Here is a 20,985-nt window from a genome sequence, read left to right as displayed (position 1 = left end):
GGGGTTCCGGTAACCTCCCGGCACTCTGCAAAAATCCCGATTTCACCCGGAACACTTCCGATGTCCAAACATAGGCTTCCAATATATCAATCTTTATGTCCCGACCATTTTGAGACTCCTCGTCATGTCCGTGATCACATCCGGGACTCCGAACAACCTTCGGTACATCAAAACATATAAACTCATAATATAACTGTCATCGTAACGTTAAGCGTGCGGACCATACGAGTTCGAGAACTATGTAGACATGACCGAGACACCTCTCCGGTCAATAACCAATAGCGGAACCTGGATGGTCATATTGGTTCCTACATATTCTACGAAGATCTTTATCGGTCAGACCGCATAACAAGATACGTTGTTCCCTTTGTCATCGGTATGTTACTTGCCCGAGACTCGATCGTCGGTATCTCGATACCTAGTTCAGTCTCGTTACCGGCAAGTCTCTTTACTCGTTCCGTAATACATCATCCCGCAACTAACTCATTAGTCACAATGCTTGCAAGGCTTATAGTGATGTGCATTACTGAGAGGGCCCGGAGATACCTCTCCCACAATCGGAGGGACAAATCCTAATCTCGAAATACGCCAACCCAACAAGTACCTTTGGAGACACCTGTAGAGCACCTTTATAATCACCCAGTTACGTTGTGATGTTTGGTAGCACACAAAGTGTTCCTCCGGTAAACAGGAGTTGCATAATCTCATAGTCATAGGAACATGTATAAGTCATGAAGAAAGCAATAGCAACATACTAAACGATCGAGTGCTAAGCTAACGGAATGGGTCAAGTCAATCACATCATTCTCCTAATGATGTGATCCCGTTAATCAAATGACAACTCATGTCTACGGCTAGGAAACATAACCATCTTTGATCAACGAGCTAGTCAAGTAGAGGCATACTAGTGACACTCTGTTTGTCTATGTATTCACACATGTATCATGTTTCCGGTTAATACAATTCTAGCATGAATAATAAACATTTATCATGATATAAGGAAATAAATACTAACTTTATTATTGCCTCTAGGGCATATTTCCTTCAGTCTCCCACTTGCACCTGAGTCAATAATCTAGTTCACATCGCCATGTGATTTAACATCAATAGTTCACATCACCATGTGATTAACACCCATAGTTCACATCGTCATGTGACCAACACCCAAAGGGTTTACTAGAGTCAGTAATCTAGTTCACATCGCTATGTGATTAACACCCAAAGAGTACTAAGGTGTGATTATGTTTTGCTTGTGAGATAATTTTAGTCAACGGGTCTGTCACATTCAGATCCGTAAGTATTTTGCAAATTTCTATGTCTACAATGCTCTGCACGGAGCTACTCTAGCTAATTGCTCCCACTTTCAATATGTATCTAGACCGAGACTTAGAGTCATCTAGATTAGTGTCCAAACTTGCATCGACGTAACCCTTTACGACGAACCTTTTGTCACGTCCATAATCGAGAAACATATCCTTATTCCAGTAAGGATAATTTTGACCGCTGTCCAGTGATCTACTCCTAGATCACTATTGTACTCCCTTGCCAAAATCAGTGTAGGGTATACAATAGATCTGGTACACAGCATGGCATACTTTATAGAACCTATGGCCGAGGCATAGGGAATGACTTTCATTCTTTTTCTATCTTCTGCCGTGGTCGGGCTTTGAGTCTTACTCAATTTCACACCTTGTAACACAGGCAAGAAACTCTTTCTTTGACTGTTCCATTTTGAACCACTTCAAAATTTTGTTAAGGTATGTACTCATTGAAAAAACTTATCAAGCGTCTTGATCTATCTCTATAGATCTTGATGCTTAATATGTAAGCAGCTTCACCGAGGTCTTTCTTTGAAAAACTCCGTTCAAACACTCCTTTATGCTTTGCAGAATTTTTCTACATTATTTCCAATCAACAATATGTCATTCACATATACTTATCAGAAATGTTGTAGTGCTCCCACTCAGTTTCTTGTAAATACAGGCTTCACCGCAAGTCTGTATAAAACTATATCCTTTGATCAACTTATCAAAGCGTATATTCCAACTCCGAGATACTTGCACCAGTCCATAGATGGATCGCTGGAGCTTGCATATTTTGTTAGCACCTTTAGGATTGACAAAACCTTCTGGTTGCATCATATACAACTCTTCTTTAATAAATCCATTAAGGAATGCAGTTGTTTATCCATTTGCCAGATTTCATAAAATGCGGCAATTGCTAACATGATTCGGACAGACTTAAGCATAGATACGAGTGAGAAACTCTCATCATAGTCAACACCTTAAACTTGTCGAAAACCTTTTGCGACAATTCTAGCTTTGTAGATAGTAACACTACTATCAGCGTCCGTCTTCCTCTTGAAGATCCATTTAATCTCAGTGGCTCGCCGATCATTGGGCAAGTCAATCAAAGTCCATACTTTGTTCTCATACATGGATTTCATCTCAGATTTCATGGCCTCAAGCCATTTTGCGGAATCTAGGCTCACCGTCGCTTCTTCATAGTTCGTAGGTTTGTCATGGTCTAGTAACATAACCTCCAGAACAGGATTACCGTACCACTCTAGTGCGGATCTTACTCTGGTTGGCCTACGAGGTTCAGTAATAACTTGATCTGAAGTGCCATGATCATCATCGTTAACTTCCTCACTAATTGGTATAGGCGTTACGATGAACTACTTTCCAATAAGGGAGCAGGTACAATTACCTCATCAAGTTCTACTTTCCTCCCACTCACTTCTTTCGAGAAAAACTCCTTCTCTAGAAAGGATCCATACTTAGCAACGAATGTCTTGCCTTCGGATCTATGATAGAAGATGTACCCAATTGTCTCCTTTGGGTATCCTATGAAGACACATTTCTCCGATTTGGGTTTGAGCTTATCAGGATGAAACTTTTTCACATAAGCATCGCAACCCCAAACTTTAAGAAACGACAACTTTAGTTTCTTGCCAAACCACAGTTCATAAGATGCCGTCTCAATGGATTTAGATGGTACCCTATTTAACGTGAATGTAGTTGTCTCTAATGCATAACCCCAAAACGATAGTGGTAGATCGGTAAGAGACATCATATATATTGCACCATATCTAATAAAGTACGGTTACGATGTTCGGACACACCATTACACTGTGGTGTTCCAGGTGGCGTGAGTAGTGAAACTATTTCACATTGTTTTTACTGAAGGCCAAACTCATAACTCAAATATTCTCCTCCACGATCAGATCGTAGAAATTTTATTTTCTTGTTACGATGATTTTCAACTTCACTCTGAAATTCTTTGAACTTTTCAAATGTTTCAGACTTATGTTTCATTAAGTAGATATGCCCATATCTGCTCAAATCATCTGTGAAGGTGAGAAAATAACGATATCCACCACGAGCCTCAATATTCATCGGACCACATACATCTGTATGTATGATTTCCAATAAATCTGTTGCTCTCTCCATAGTTCCGGGGAACGGTGTTTTAGTCATCTTGCCCATGAGGCACGGTTCGCAAGTACCAAGTGATTCATAATCAAGTGATTCCAAAAGTCCATCATTATGGAGTTTCTTCATGCGCTTTACACCGATATGACCTAAACGGCAGTGCCACAAATAAGTTGCACTATCATTATCAACTCTGCATCTTTTGGCTTCGACATTATGAATATGTGTGTCACTATTACCGAGATTCATTAAAAATAGACCACTCTTCAAGGGTGCATGACCATAAAAGATATTACTCATATAAATAGAACAACCATTATTCTCTGATTTAAATGAATAACCGTCTCGCATCAAACAAGATCCAGATATAATGTTCATGCTCAACGCTGGCACCAAATAACAATTATTTAGGTCTAATACTAATCCCGAAGGTAGATGTAGAGGTAGCGTGCCGACGGCGATCACATCGACTTTGGAACCATTTCCCACGCGCATCGTCACCTCGCCCTTAACCAATTTTCGCTTAAGCCGTAGCCCCTGTTTCGAGTTGCAAATATTAGCAACAGAACCAGTATCAAATACCCAGGTGCTACTGCGAGCATTAGTAAGGTACACATCAATAACATGTATATCACATATACCTTTGTTCACCTTGCCATCCTTCTTATCCGCCAAATACTTGGGGCAGTTCCGCTTCCAGTGACTAGTCTGCTTGCAGTAGAAGCACTCAGTCTCAGGCTTAGGTCCAGACTTGGGGTTCTTCTCCTGAACAACAACTTGCTTCCTGTTCTTCTTGAAGTTCCCCTTCTTCTTCCCTTTGCCCTTTTTCTTGAAACTAGTGGTCTTATTGACCATCAACACTTGATGCTCCTTTTTGATTTCTACCTCCGCTGCCTTTAGCATTGCGAAGAGCTCGGGAATTACTTTCATCATCCCTTACATACTATAGTTCATCACGAAGTTCTACTAACTTGGCGATGGTGACTAGAGAATCCTGTCAGTCACTATTTTATCTGGAAGATTAACTCCCACTTGATTCAAGCGATTGTAGTACCCAGACAATCTGAGCACATGCTCACTGCTTGAGCTATTCTCCTCCATCTTTTAGCTATAGAACTTGTTGGAGACTTCATATCTCTCAACTCGGGTATTTGCTTGAAATATTAACTTCAACTCCCGGAACATCTCATATGGTCCATGATGTTCAAAACATCTTTGAAGTCCCGATTCTAAGCCGTTAAGCACGGTGGACTAAACTATCAAGTAGTCATCATATTGAGCTAGCCAAACGTTCATAATGTCTGCATCTGCTCCTGCAATAGGTCTGTCACCTAGCGGTGCATCAAGGACATAATTCTTCTGTGCAGCAATGAGGACAATCCTCAGATCACGGATCCAATCCGCATCTTTGCTACTAACATCTTTCAACATAATTTTCTCTAGGAACATATCAAAAATAAACACAGGGAAGCAACAACACGAGCTATTGATCTACAACATAATTTGCAAAAATACTATCAGGACTAAGTTCATGATAAATTTAAGTTCAATTAATCATATTACTTAAGAACTCCCACTTAGATAGACATCCCTCTAATCCTCTAAGTGATCACGTGATCCATATCAACTAAACCATGTCCGATCATCACGTGAGATGGAGTAGTTTCAATGGTGAACATCACTATGTTGATCATATCTACTATATGATTCACGCTCGACCTTTCAGTCTCAGTGTTCCGAGGCCATATCTGCATATGCTAGGCTCGTTAAGTTTAACCTGAGTATTCTGCGTGTGCAACTGTTTTGCAGCCGTTGTATTTGAACGTAGAGCCTATCACACCCGATCATCACGTGGTGTCTCAACACGAAGAACTTTCGCAACGGTGCATAATCAGGGAGAATACTTTTATCTTGAAATTTTAGTGAGAGATCATCTTATAATGCTACCGTCAATCAAAGCAAGATAAGATGCATAAAAGATAAACATCACATGCAATCAATATAAGTGATATGATATGGCCATCATCATCTTGTGCTTGTGATCTCCATCTCCGAAGCACAGTCATCATCACCATCGTCACCGGCTCGACACCTTGATCTCCATCGTAGTATCGTTGTCGTCTCGCCAACTATTGCCTTTACGACATCGCTACCGCTTAGTGATAAAGTAAAACAATTACATGGCGATTGCATTGCATACAATAAAGTGACAACCATATGGCTCCTGCTAGTTGCCGATAACTCGGTTACAAAACATGATCATCTCATACAATAAAATATGGCATCATGTCTTGACCATATCACATCAAAACATGCCCTGGAAAAACAAGATAGACGTCCTCTACTTTGTTGTTGCAAGTTTTACGTGGCTGCTACAGGCTTAGCAAGAACCGTTCTTACCTACACATCAAAACCACAATGATATTTTGTCAAGTTGGTGTTGTTTTAACCTTCGCAAGGACCGGGCGTAGCCACACTCGGTTTAACTAAAGTGAGAGAGACAGACACCGGCCATTCACCTTTAAGCAAAGAGTGCTCGCAACAGTGAAACCAGTCTCGCGTAAGTGTACGCGTAATGTCGGTCCGGGCCGCTTCATCACACAATACCGCCGAACCAAAGTATGACATGCTGGTAAGCAGTATGACTTATATCGCCCACAACTCACTTGTGTTCTACTTGTGCATAACATCAACGCATAAAACCAGGCTCAGATGCCACTGTTAGGGAACGTAGTAATTTCAAAAAATTTCCAACGCACACGCAAGATCATGGTGATGTATAGAAACGAGAGGGGAGAGTGTTGTCCACGTACCCTCGTAGACCGAAAGCGGAAGCGTTAACACAACACGGTTGATGTAGTCGTACGTCTTCACGATCTGACCGATCAAGTACCGAACGCACGGCACCTCCGAGTTCAGCACACGTTCAGCTTGATGACGTCCCTCGAACTCCGATCCAGCCGAGTGTTGAGGGAGAGGTTCGTCAGCACGATGGCGTGGTGACGATGATGATGTTCTACCGACGCAGGGCTTCGCCTAAGCACAGCTACGATATTATCAAGGTGTAATATGGTGGAGGGGGGCACCGCACACGGCTAAAAGATCGTTGATCTATTGTGTGTCGAGAGGTGCCCCCCTGCCCCCGTATATAAAGGAGCAAGGGGGAGGCCACCGGCCAAGGGAGGATAGGCGCGCCAGGATAGGACTCCCCCCTTTCCATGTTGGACTAGGAGAGGAAGGGGGAAAAGGTGGAGGGGAAGAAGGAAGGGAGGGCGCCGCCCCCCTCTCCTTGTCCTATTCAGACTAGGGGGGGGGGGACGGGCGCGCGGCCCTGCCCTGGCCTCCTCTCCTCTCTTCCACCTAGGCCCACTAAGGCCCATTAAGTTACCGGGGGGTTCCGGTAACCTCCCGGTACTCTGGAAAAATCCCGATTTCACCCGGAACACTTCCGATGTCCAAACATAGGCTTCCAATATATCAATCTTTATGTCTTGACCATTTCGAGACTCCTCGTCATGTCAGTGATCACATCCGGGACTCCGAAAAACCTTCGGTACATCAAAACATATAAACTCATAATATAACTGTCATCGTAACGTTAAGCGTGCGGACCCTACGGGTTCGAGAACTATGTAGACATGACCGAGACACCTCTCCGGTCAATAACCAATAGCGGAACATGGATGCTCATATTGGTTCCTACATATTCTACGAAGATCTTTATCGGTCAGACCGCATAACAACATACGTTGTTCCCTTTGTCATCGGTATGTTACTTGCCCAAGATTCGATCGTCGGTATCTCGATACCTAGTTCAGTCTCGTTACCGGCAAGTCTCTTTACTCGTTCCGTAATACATCATCCCGCAACTAACTCATTAGTCACAATGCTTGCAAGGCTTATAGTGATGTGTATTACCGAGAGGGCCCAGAGATACCTCTCCGACAATCGGAGTGACAAATCCTAATCTCGAAATACGCCAACCCAACAAGTACCTTTGGAGACACCTGTAGAGCACCTTTATAATCACCCAGTTACGTTGTGATGTTTGGTAGCACACAAAGTGTTCCTCCGGTAAACGGGAGTTGCATAATCTCATAGTCATAGGAACATGTATAAGTCATGAAGAAAGCAATAGCAACATACTAAACGATCGAGTGCTAAGCTAACGGAATGGGTCAAGTCAATCACATCATTCTCCTAATGATGTGATCCCGTTAATCAAATGACAACTCATGTCTATGGCTAGGAAACATAACCATCTTTGATCAATGAGCTAGTCAAGTAGAGGCATACTAGTGACACTCTGTTTGTCTATGTATTCACACATGTATCATGTTTCCGGTTAATACAATTCTAGCATGAATAATAAACATTTATCATGATATAAGGAAATAAATAATAACTTTATTATTGCCTCTAGGGCATATTTCCTTCAGTTAGGGACTACGTGCATATATTCCCATCATTGGAAGATTATAGTGAAGACAAACACCATTTTCACATCTTCCTATCCCACTAACGTGTAAGTGCTATTATTCATGGTGATTATTTTCCTGTTTTCTACTGATTGAACACATCAATGATTTACATTACATTGTTGTAAGTAGGCGAGGGTCAATCTGGATAGTCATGACGAGCAAAGCTTGCTTGCGCTTTTCAAGGAAGCATTGCAGCAGTATTGGTGTTACCTGAGGAAATCACACTTTGGTGGCAAGTTTATAAACGAATTTCTGGTGAAGTCTCCTGTGCTAAATTTAGAAGACATTGAATGGAAAAACCTTGTTATGCACTGATCTCATTCCGAGGATGAGGTACTGTCTATGATATCGCATGACAATTTGAACTTCTACTTTTCCGCATGTGCCTTACGGATCTTTTTTGCAGGAAATCTGCTCAAAAAAGAATCCCGGTTTGAAAAGAACGACAGGATATCGCAAATATGCTGCCCGCTGCTTTGCTCTTGTTAGTACATGTTCTCCTGTATCACTGTACTTGCATACATACCGTGTTCATTATGTGACAGCAATATGCATGATAGCTTGCTTATCAATTGTTCGCTCCAAATTATCTGATCTATATGAATGGTTACATTAGTGTAGAATATATCCAATGCCAATGAAATTTTTTAGCTCTGCATTGTTCTTGTAAGTACCTGCTGTCCTTTATTAGTGTACTTATATTGACAGGTAGTTGTTCATGTACCATCACTCTGCAGCTTATTTTCCTTTGCCCTCCATTTTCTACACATAAGATCTATATTTACTCTTACCATAAGGTTGGATAACACCGATGGTACTGAAGAAGTTTAGCTCTGCATTGCTCTTCGCTGTACCTTTTGCCTGTATCGCTGCACTTACATTTATAGCTACTTGGTTATGTAGCATCACTCTTCATCTTATCTTAAATATTCTCCATTTTTTCTTATATTGTCACATCTATATTTACTCTTAACAAAATGTAGAATAAAGGCAATGCTTATGAAGAAGATTTTGTGGTAAACTTCTTGAATTGCCCCCCCATCGGCATGGACAAGCGCTTTCTAGAGCCTGCCTTCACCAATAATATAAGTTTGTCCTTCTCAAGCCTTCAAAGTTTGTTGTGTATATTTGGTTAGGCATGACTGCAACAGCTGTTTATTTTTGGTGTTTGCATCAAATTGCATGTTTAAAGCTTATTATGTACTCCAGTTCATAAACAAAAGTTTGTCCTTCTCAATTTAAGTTTTCAGTTGTACAACCAAGTTCCTTCTTCATACCATGTAAATTAAATTATACAGAGCAAGTGATCTTATTTTGCCAATCTGAAATGGGATAAATTGACAACACACTAACCATTGGTACTTATGAGTTCTTGATCTGTAATCCAGTGGTGTCGTGAAGCTGCCAACTCCTTCACAATGTCATTTCCTGCCATGTCTTGACCTGAACAATACCATATTGTGTTAATGCTATTTTAAACTGTGTCACTTTATTCGTCAGTAAGAAATGTGATGAATTGTCAGCACTTATACTTATATGTGGAAAACCTGTCATCAGTCTGCTTGTTTATCTTTCAGAGTGAGGAGGATATCTGTGTCAAACAAGTGCAGTCTCACCAGCTTGCTCAGCTGCTTGCGCTGCAGCTCCCGAGCAGGGCTAACCTTTCTTGAACTCTGTTGAAGTGTTGTCAGTTTTGTATATTATTTTGTCGGCGTGTTTAGTTGCACTGGTGGCGATCTTTGATGCCCAGTGTATGTAATCTGCTGTCTGCTTGTGCTTTATTATCATAGTGGCGAACTTTGATGCCCAGTGGATGTAATATGCCGTAATTTCTTTATGTTATAGTCTAGGTTTTTTTTTCTTATTCACGATGCTGCAGTTATTTTACTGTATATATATCCTGTCTTCGCAGTAAACCAGTCAAACCGTAAAATTACGACACATAATCGGGCCGTCATGCACATCGCCATGTATGATCCGCATCATGGGCCCCGTCATCTTGGTCCGTTAACAGGCCTAAATGTAAACTGGCCCACTAGTAGATGCGGGCCTTTAATAGGCCGAGTAAACCGCCGGCCCTATTTTCCCAAGAAAACTCAATGGGCCTTTAGGAGGCTGAAAAGTAGGTTGGGCCTGAAACATGCCGAATAGCTCACGGGCCGGCAGCATGCCAAAATAGACCCCGACCCATGAATGTGCCAATCAAATCATGGGCTTATAACAGGCCAAAATTGTCTCTGTCCTTGTTTGGCCCAATCAGGTTATCTACTGCGAGCAGGCCGGATGCAAACCGGGCCATAGTTAGGCCCAACTATATGACGGGCTTTTAACAGGCCGAAATTAATATAGGGCCAAAATGTTAAACAGGCACTTAACAGGCCGAAACTAATATCAGGCCGAATTACTAAATGGGCCTTTAGCAAGTGGGCCCAAAAGCATAGCGGCCAGTTGACGGGCCGAATCTGATATGGGCCATAATTTATCCCAAAGCCTCTTAAAGGGCCGGACCTGATCTGGGCCGTAATTTGGCCGAGAACGTGGTAGGCTTTTAATGGGCCGGATCTCATATGGGCCATTATTAGGCCCGGAACATGGCAGGCCATTAATGGACCGGATCAAATATGGGCCGGCATTTGGTCCAAAACATGGCAGCCAGTTAATGGGTCGGCCTACTAGGGTCCTCAAAATTTTGTGGGCCTACAGCTGGGCCGGCCCATTAAAGTCGGTGAAATATCATGGGCCATTAGCTGGGCTGGCCCATTATGGTCCACAAAAATCTTATGGGCCTTCACCTGGGCTGGCCCATTACGGCCCGCAAAAATCATGTGGGCCTTTACCTGGGCCGGCCCATTATGGCCTGCAAAATCTTGGGGGCCTTTAGCTGGGCCGGCCCATTATGGTCCACAAAATTTTGCGGGCCTTTAGTTGGGCCGGCCCATTTAAACTTTATGGGCCACTTGTGGGCCGGTCCACGTGTTAACATGTCATAGGCGCATGTCGCCCATTGGATGAGTGACACCTGTGCCAACACGGAGCTGACACGTGTTTCCTATAGCCAATGATGATTTTACACGTGGAAAATCCCCATTGGTCCGGGCTGTTAACAGGTTATCGGATTCAAAACCGGACCCGATAGCTTAAGGGCGTTCCGTTACGGTGGATGCCACGTGTCGGTCACCCTTGAGGAAAGCACTTCTGTGACGCGTGATTTATCGTCATGGAAGTGGACACTTCCGTGATGATAATTTTGGTAATGTCATGGAACACTTCTACGACAGCACAGGTATGACTATCTTGATTCATTCATAAATTTGTCATGGATGTACATGCATGACAGAAAACGTGACCTACTGTGACAAACACGTATCATCACGGAAGTGTTTTTTTTTGTAGTGGCTCTTGCCGGAGTAGGCCGCCGAAGTTGCCCTCACGACGTGGGTCCACGTCCCCATCTTCGCCGGCGACGAATGAACAGTGAAATGATATTTAGGGAGTGAGCTAGTGTTCTTGACACGTCGGCTGTGGAATGTAGCCGACCCACCTCTCTCGTAAGCCATGGGCGTACTATACACCGACGGTGCTCCAAGATATTTTGTGCTGCATCTCACACGGTTGGTGATAATAAATGTGTGCGATCTACTTGATTTATCGTCTTGATCATTTGAATTACGTAATGGGATCATAGCTACAAAGGATGGTGTTTGAATTGTTAAAACCTTTATCTGCAGTGAACATGCAACTATAGGTGTGTCATCAAAAAAATTGGAATTATTTAGGGTTCATTTGTACTTTTTATACATTAACTGGGTTTTCCAGGCATTTTATGCGCATAATTCAAATTTGAACTACATGCACATGCTCCAGTGCATATAAACTTATTGAAAAATCAAATATATATCCTTGGTTGCATGCTTAGGTCCCATGCAAGAAATGGGAATGAATTTCAAACACGCTGCCACCGTCACTCGGCCGCAAACATTGAGATACCTGGTTTTTAAATTCTAGTAAATCCAAAACTCGTATGAAATTCATGAAACTTGGCATGCTATCATGTAGCCACATCAACATGCCGTGGTAAAAGTTTTGTCCCATTTGGGGCAGGTTTGGGTATAAGCTTCTCACAAACCAGAGCTTCTCACAACAAGCGTGATGGTTTCGGTAGGGAACGTGCCACCTTTGGGGACGAAAAGATATCCGTTGCCTCTTATTGCTTTCAAAAAAATTCGAGTGTCAACATAGAACAACAAGAGTGTTGTGTTCAATTTTGGAATTTTTCGGGGTTCGATTGGACATTTTTATGCATTAACTGAGTTTTCAATGCATTTATTTGCATAATTAAAATTTGAACTACATGCACATGCTCCAGTGCATATAAATTGGTTGAAAAATAAAATATGTGTCCTTGGGTGCATGCTTAGGTCCCATGCAAGAAATGGGAATGAATTTCAAACACCAGGGCACCGTTGATTGCCGGCAAAATATTGAGATGCCTGGTTTTTAAATTATAGTAAATCCAAAACTCATCTGAAATTCATGAAACTAGGCATGCTATCATGTAGCGGCATCAACATGTCGTGGCAAATTTTTTGTCCCATTTGGGGCAGGTTTGGGTATATGCTTCTCACAAACCGGAGCTTCTGACAACAAGCATGATGGTTCTCGGTAGGGAACGTCCCACCTTTGGGGACGAAACTATATCATTGCCTCTTATTGCTTCCAATTTTTTTCTCGTGTCAACATAGAATAACAGGAGTGTTGTGTGAATTTTTGTGATTTTTCAGGGTTCGTTTGGACATTTTTATGCATTAACTGAGTTTTTAATGCATTTATGTGCATAATTCAAATTTGAACAACATGCACATGCTCTAGTGCATATAAATTGGTTGAAGAATCAAATCTGTGTCCTTGGGTGCATGCTTAGGTCCCATGCAAGAAATGACAATGAATTTCAAACACTAGGGCACCGTTGATTGCCGGCAAAACATTGAGATGCCTGGTTTTTAAATTCTAGTAAATCCAGAATTCTGTTAACCATTCATGTGACGCCACGTGTCTTGGTTTTAATGGTTGTAGGAGGTGCCGTGCGGACAGCTGCTTGACCTTGACTGAACGGGAGGCGTGCGAGCGCCGTCCGGTGCGCAGGCTGACCGAGAGGCGTGCAAGCTGTCCTCGAGTGCGCAGGCTCACCGGGAAGCGTGCAAGCTGTACGCTGCGCAGGCTCACTTGGAAGTGAGCCCTTTGACTTCCATGGCCGCCCTCCTTGCTCGCATCCTCTCCATTAATGGTGCCCAAGCCGTAGTTTAATTCGTTTTTTAAATATAAAACACTCATCCCAAACGTTTTAGTTAGAACACCCGTATGCAAACTGACAACTTCCCCAGGAAGCCAAGAGAAAATGTGCCGAGCAGGATTTCTGCAACTCTTGATCGCAAGCGATTTAGATAGAACACATGTATGCAAAGTGAGAGCAGCGCAGGATTTGTGCATCCCTTCAACGCAAACGGTTGTTTTGGATGACCCGTGTGCAACCACGTACAAACAATTTGGTAAGATTTGCATCTGTCATATTGGGTATGTTGCCATTTGTCAAACTAGAAAGATGTACATTTATTGATCTAGTAACGTTGCCATTTGTCAATCCTGGTAACACTACGATTTGTCAATATATGCAGCTAGAAATCATTAGCAATATGTAATTTTTGTAATTAAAATTCAGTAATTAAGCATAGATTTCATTCATAGATTAAGCAGTCGTTCTTAATTTATACAAATAGTTCAACTCGAGAGCTGAACCAACCAAACTTCTCCCCAATTGTTGCCAACCACGTACTGAAATAGCTAGTTCAACTATATATACTAGCTAATTTTAAGTACGTTGTACAGTTCGACCACACATCTATAGTTAGATAAACTGAACAAAATAGACCATAAATACTACTACCACCACGGAGGGGCTTTGTGCTACTTCTGGCAGCCTCTCCTCTCCCGAGCGCACTCAGTAAGAGGCAGAGGAGGAGGAGGAGCCTACCGACGAGCTGGAAAAATGCAATACGGTGCCTGCCGCTGCTGCACGTTCAGCGACGCTCGCCAGCTCGAACGCCCACTACCGCTCTAGACGATCCCTCTCGAAGCGGCCGGACTGCTCGTAGATCTCCTGATTCCTCGCCTCTACGTTGGCGTGTGCTGCGGCCATGGCTGTGGTAAGGCTCTTTACGTGCTCGACGAGGCGCTCCTCCTCCTCCCGCAGGAACTCGATGTAGCGCGCATGGTCGCTGACGCACGTGCGGGCCTCCACCTCCGCCTCCCTCCTTCGGGAGGCGGTGGCGGAGCGGGTGATGATCCCGGCGGTCGATGGTGGCTGGCGGCCACAGCGGCCGATGATGGGGTGGTGGCCACGACCACCACCTCCTGCCTTCGGACCGCGGTGGCGGAGCGGGTGATGGCCACGGTGGCCGGTAGTGGGGTGGCGGCCACAATGGCCACCTCCCGCCTTCGGGCCGCGGCGGTGGACCGGGAGATGGCCCTGGCTTTCGACGGTGGTGTGGCGGCAACGGCGGCCGTCAACAACTGCCAACGGGTAGCAACGGCGGAGCGTGTGGTGGGTGTTCCGAGCAGACCCTACAGGGACGCCACGCGCACTACACTACGCCGGGGACTGCGCTGCCATGGCGGTGTAGCGTCCCAGCCGGAGCTATCCTCTGATGACGGCGGAGTGGCTGAGCGAGGACGACGGACTGGTGCCATTGGCGATTGTGGGAGAAGTAGACGAGATAAGCTACAAGGAGGGAGGGGAAAATGCGATGCAGGACTCGCCGGCCGTGAGGGTTTTTATAGCAGGCCGGTAAGCATTGGGATTTTGGGGGATTTCATCGAGTCGGGCGGGAAGCTTGCGCGGGAATCTGCGAGGTTGCGTGGGAACGGGCTCACTGACAATTCATTGGCGGCACTGTTTGGCCAAAAGAACACCCCCGCGCGCTGCGCAAACTTGCGCTGTAAGCCGTATGCGGCAGCGGGGTGACAAGACGTGCGAGAGGAGGACGAGAGGACACGTAGACATACAGTTAATAAAAAATGTTTGCGATTTAATTACCTAGTATACCCCTGTCGTAGTTTATAAGTAGGATTTAACTAATAAAATACATGCATGTCGCCATAGATTATATCGTTGGAGTCGTATTTGAACATAGTTTCCAGCTATACAATTTTTGTAACATGCATTAACACTTTTTTGGGTAAATTTAAGGTTATACACCAGCAAGCGTTTGCCCGCAATACACACGGCTTATTCCATCACAAATAGCTCTGATTGATCAACTGTCTGCCACGTATCGCACACGCAACTCTAATCTGATTCATGCTTGATGTCTCCGACATCGCTCGCACAGTTCATCTTATTTGCCACGTATCACTGTGCCGTCCTTTGCCCGCGTCCCTCGGCAAGCTCTTCTCACCGTTAGGCACCGCGGCGTGCTCTGTCGTGTCCGTTGACGCGCTCTTCTCGTGTCCGTCGACGCGCTCGGCTTGTGGACAGCTTTTCCTTGCGGCGACCGCGGAGTGCTCTGCTCGTGTCCCTCCGCGCGCGCTCTGCCAGTGGTTGGGCGTGCGCACGATCACGTCGGGGGCCTCGTATGCATGCGGTTGCGCTGCGTGCGTTGCCACGCGATGCAGTTACATGCGGCACGATGGAGTTACGCGCTGCAAATTAGAACTGCCATCAGGGCCTGCCGATATTCTTGGCCGTCCGGCTTCCCTTTTAATTCCCACGGCCATTATAACCTTAGTCTCTTCAACTTTTTGATCGCACCCCCACAACACAACAAGCACACCCCACAATGACACATGCAGAGGGGATGTCCGGCGGTGCTCCAATGGAGTTCGCCGAGCATAGAGTGGAGACCCACGCGAGGGAGACGGATCTCTCGGTGGTGTACACCATCGACCCTGCCGTGGTGGATGACTACATCAACCGCGTTAAGTAGTTGCTTGCTGGAGACAAGTACAAGGTGGTCGGCATCGACCTCCAGTACACCGCCGGTCGTCCCGGCATAGATCAGAAGGTTGCCATCGCCCAGTTGTGCGTGCGCCATCATGTCCTCATCTACCACTACTGCATGGCCATAGAGCCTTGCGACCGTTTCAACAGGTTTGTCAACAGCACTGACTACAAGTTCTCCACGGTGGTACCACCAACGATGTAAAAGCGCTCAGTGTTACGGGCTTGGCCTGCAAGAACCTTGTCGAAATCCGTGACCACTACACGGTCTGGGGCAGCACGAAGAAGGACTCCCTGGTCGAACTCGCCTCGGCCATCATCGACCCCTACTACGAAAAGATGAAGCAGGGTGCCCAGAGAACAAGTCTCGTATCCTGGCACGGGGCCTGGATGCGGCAACTGGATGAACCTCACCTCAGGTTTGCGACCAAGAGAGTGTACACATGCTACGAGATGCACAGGCGGATCATTGACATGAGGAAGTGCCTCATTACCCAGATCAACGAGCCTGGATCGAGCCACAAGTAGAGCAAGCATCACAAGAAGTAGATGATGATCAGATGATCGTTTATGCTAGTTAATCATGCATGTAATATATAGTTTACTTTATTGGTGTGTGGAAATGTCATGTGTGTAGTAGCCACCTATGTAATTATGCATGTAATAGTTTACTTTGGTGTGTGCAAATGCCATGGTTGTAGTAGCCACCTATGTAAGTGGATGTTTAATTTGGTTCTGCAAGCATGTCCTTATAAGTGTGTGTATATATATGTTGTTGTTCTGTATCCAATCCCATCGCACAACACACATGTCTTATTAGCAGCAATCGTATGTGTTATTATCGGTCTTCACACACATTTCTGATTACAGACCTGTTTGCCGCGTATCACACACATCTTGTTAAGTTGAACCGTTTCTATTCTCATGTCTCAACGCAAATAGTTCATCCGAGTGAACCGCATGCCATATATCGCACACACCTTGATCTGGCCGACCGTTTCTTTTGTGTTGCCTAATCACAAATAGTTCATCCGAGTGAACCATATGCTGTGTATCGCACACGCCTTCATCTGGCTGCCCGTTTCTTTTGTTCCTCCTCATCGCAAACAGTTAACTGAACTAAACCGTATGCCTTCATTGCACACGCAACTAAAACCTGAACCGTGTTTGATGCATCCGTCATCGCAAACGTTTTATACATTTCTGACGGTTTTCATACAACACCGTTTGCGATTATTGCATCGCACATAGTTTCTCGAAGGGTCTCTGATCGTAGTGTCGCGTTAGCAGCATCCTGCAGTAGTGAAAGCACGACCAAAAAGACATTGGTTTTTAAAAAAACTTAATTTTTTGCTTCAAAGAAGCTTCGCGTGAAAGCCTGTCATCCCATAAGCCGGCTCTCACGTGACATAAATCCATCGTTTAAACCTTAACTAGTTCGGGGTCTTATTGGAAAGATTGACTGTTAAGAGTACGAACGGGCCACATAGCGGAGAGCCTACAGCAGACATGTGAGTTTATCCTAGCTCACTGTAAGCTGGCTCTCGCGTGACATAAGACGCCTTTTAACTTTGACAAGTTCAGGGTCTTATTTAAAATATTAACTGTCAAGAGTGCGGCGGGTCACCTGGCGGAGTGGCAAGTTGCAAACAGGCAAGTTTAACCCAGTTATGGCATGAAAGCCAGTCAAGTGGGTATGGAAGCTACACTCATTGAGTAGGAAGCCCCCAAGCGACCTATGGCATGAAAGTCAATCAAGAGGGTAAGAATAGCTATGCTCATTGAGCAGGAAGCCCCCAAGTGACCTATAATATGGCATGAAAGCCGATCAAGAGGGTAAAAATAGCTATGCTCACTGAGCAGGAAGCCCCAAGTGACCTTATGATCAATCAATAGAGACTCTTGCACAAAAAATATGAGATGAAAAGGACAGAGGCCCCGAAACTTGAGGATGTCGGCTTTATAATGTTGATCATAAAAATATATGTACATCAATGAAGGTATATACAATGATGAGAGTCAATTACTCAAGTGTAGTAAGGCCGAAGGTGAGCAATGTTTCACGGCTTGTTGGTCTCTTGCTCAGAAGTATGCGATTTCTTGCACTCACGTATATCAATGAGATAATATGAGCCGTTATAAAGATTCTTGCTAACCATGAAAGGTCCTTCCCAAGGCGGGGACAGCTAATGCATGCCTGGCGGATCCTGAATCAGTCGGAGCACTAAGTCGCCCTCTTGAAACGCCCGAGTTTTAACTCTGCGGCTATGATAGCGACGCTCGTCTTATTAATAAATCGCTGATTGGCCTGCTGCAAGATCACATTCTTCATCCAAAGCATCAAGTGTGTTCTGACGCGCCGTCTCATTATCAGCTTCAACATAAGCCGCCACCCTGGGCGAGTCATGACGGATATCGCTTGGGAGAACCGCCTCTGCTCCATAAACCATGAAGAAAGGCGTATAGCATGCTGATATGTTATGGGTGGTTCTGATACTCCAAAGGGCTGAAGGAAGCTCTTCAACCCAACAACGCGATGTTCCCTCCAAAGGAACCATAAGCCGGGGCTTAATGTTTCTCAAAATTTCTTGGTTAGCCCGTTCTGCTTGACCATGACTGTGGATGAGCCACTGAGGAAACATCAAGACGGATATGCTCTCTTTGACAGAAATCTTTCATAGAACCCTTAGACAGATTAGTGCCATTATCAGTGATAACACTATGAGGATGTCCAAAATGGAAGATCGGCCTTTTAACAAACTGAACTGCAGTCTCTGCATCACACATGCTGACTGACTCTGCCTCAACCCACTTTGTAAACTTATCAACCGCCACCAAAAGGTGGGTCTTCTTATCCTTAGACCTCTTGAATGGTCCAACCATATCAAGCCCCCAAACCGCAAACGGCCAAGTTATTGGGATCATCCGCAATTCCCGAGCCGGCACATCAGCTTGTCTAGAGAAATTTTGACACCCATCACACTTGCTAACGATATCCTCTACATCAGCATGAGCCGTTAACCAATAAACCCCATGATGAAAAGCTTTAGCCACCAAAGATTTTGAGCCGGCATGATGACAACAATCGCCTTCATGAATCTCTCGTAAAATTTCATGGCCCTCCTAAGGAGAAACATAGTGTTGGAACACGTCTGTCACACTACATCGGTGTAACTCGCCATTGATAATAGTCATAGACTTAGATCTCCCGATGATCTGTCGTGCTAAAGTTTCATCCTCAGGTAACTCGCCCTGAGTCATATAAGCCAGATAAGGCAATGTCTAGTCAGGAATAGTGTGAAGAGCCGCCACCAACTGCGCCTCCTAGTCAGGGATAGCCAGGACTTCCTCAGACGGTAACTTGATCGATGGATTGTGTAACACATCGAGGAATATATTAGGGGGCACAGGCTTACGTTGAGACCCAAGCCGGGACAGTGCATCCGCCGCCTCGTTTTTTCACCGATCAAGGTGATCCACTTGATAGCCTTTAAAGTGACCAACAATATTATCAACCTCCCGGCGATAAGCTCCCATGAGTGGATCTTTAGAGTCCCACTTGCCTAAGACTTGCTGAGCCACAAGATCTGAGTCGGCCAGGCACCTGACCCAGCTCAAATTCATCTCCTTAGCCATATGAAGCCCATGGAGCAAAGCTTCATACTCAGCTGCATTGTTACTACAAGGAAACATTAACCTTAAAACATAACAAAATTTGTCACCTCGCGGGGAAGTTAAAATAACTCCAGCCCCTAGCCCTCCAACTGCCTGGACCCATCAAAGTGGATTTTCCAATATGTGTTGTTAGGTTTCTCCTCTGGGGTATGCAACTCTGTCCAATCATTGATGAAGTCCACCAAAGCTTGAGACTTCATGGCCGTTCTTGGCACATACTTCAAATTATGAGGCCCAAGCTCAATTGCCCACTTAGCAACCCGGCCAGTGGCTTCTTTGTTTTGAATAATATCCCCGAAGGGAGAAGAAGTAACCACCGTAATAGGATGCCCAAGGAAATAATGTTTCAACTTGCGACTCGCCATGAACACCCCAAACACCAGCTTCTGCCAGTGTGGGTACCTTTGCTTGGATTCGGTTAGGACCTCACCGACATAGTAAGCCGGCCGCTGGACTGGGTACTCCTTTCCTGCCTCCTTGTGCTCTACGACAACTGCCACGCTGACCGCCTTGTTATTAGTAGCCACATAAAGGAGCAAACGCTCTTTGTCTATAGGAGCAGCTAGGACGGGCGGCTCAGCTAACTGTTTCTTGAGGGCCTCAAACGCTTGATCAGCAACATCGCTCCAGACAAAGTAGTCCGTCTTCTTCATCATCTGATACAGAGGAATTTCCTTCTCTCCTAGGCGACATATGAACCGGCTCAAAGCCGGAATACGACCCGCCAGACGCTGAACATCATTGACACATGCCGGCTTAGAAAGCGAAGTGATGGCCTTTATCTGCTCTGGGTTTGCTTCAATGCCCCACTCCGAAACCAGAAACCCTAGCAGTTTACCTGCAGGCACACCGAAGACACACTTGGCCGGGTTAAGCATCATTTTGTATACTCGGAGATTGTTGAAAGTTCACTTCAAATCATCAAGAAGAGTCTCCTTCTTCCTTGACTTGACCACAATATCATCCACATACACTACGAAAAAAAGACACATCCGTGACATTTTGGGCCGAACGTATTTTGTTTGTCGGACTTATGACACTTCTATGACGATAATTCTGACAAAACCCGGTATCATCATAGCTGTGGTCGGCTCCTACTTCCATGACAAAAAATCATGACAGAAAATGGGCTTTTCGTCCTGGGCGGGCCGGAGACACAGCTGCATGACATTCTTTGGGCCGTCCATGACGGAAAAAGCCGTGGTAGAAGCTAGGGCAAGGAAAATATCGGGGTGTTCCCGGTTATGGTAGGTGGTCAGGGCCGAGCGATGCGCGTTTCTCTCGTACACGCACGCGCGTGGGTGCGAGGCGTTGGGCTCTAACTGAACCAGAGCGATTGCACTGCAGGCTACGCGTTACTGAACCCGAGCGATCGATCGATGGCAGTTAATTGAACCCGATC

Source organism: Aegilops tauschii, chromosome 6 (assembly GCF_002575655.3).
Source record: "Aegilops tauschii subsp. strangulata cultivar AL8/78 chromosome 6, Aet v6.0, whole genome shotgun sequence".
NCBI classification, from domain to species: domain Eukaryota; kingdom Viridiplantae; phylum Streptophyta; class Magnoliopsida; order Poales; family Poaceae; genus Aegilops; species Aegilops tauschii.
This window is presented reverse-complemented; position numbering follows the sequence as displayed.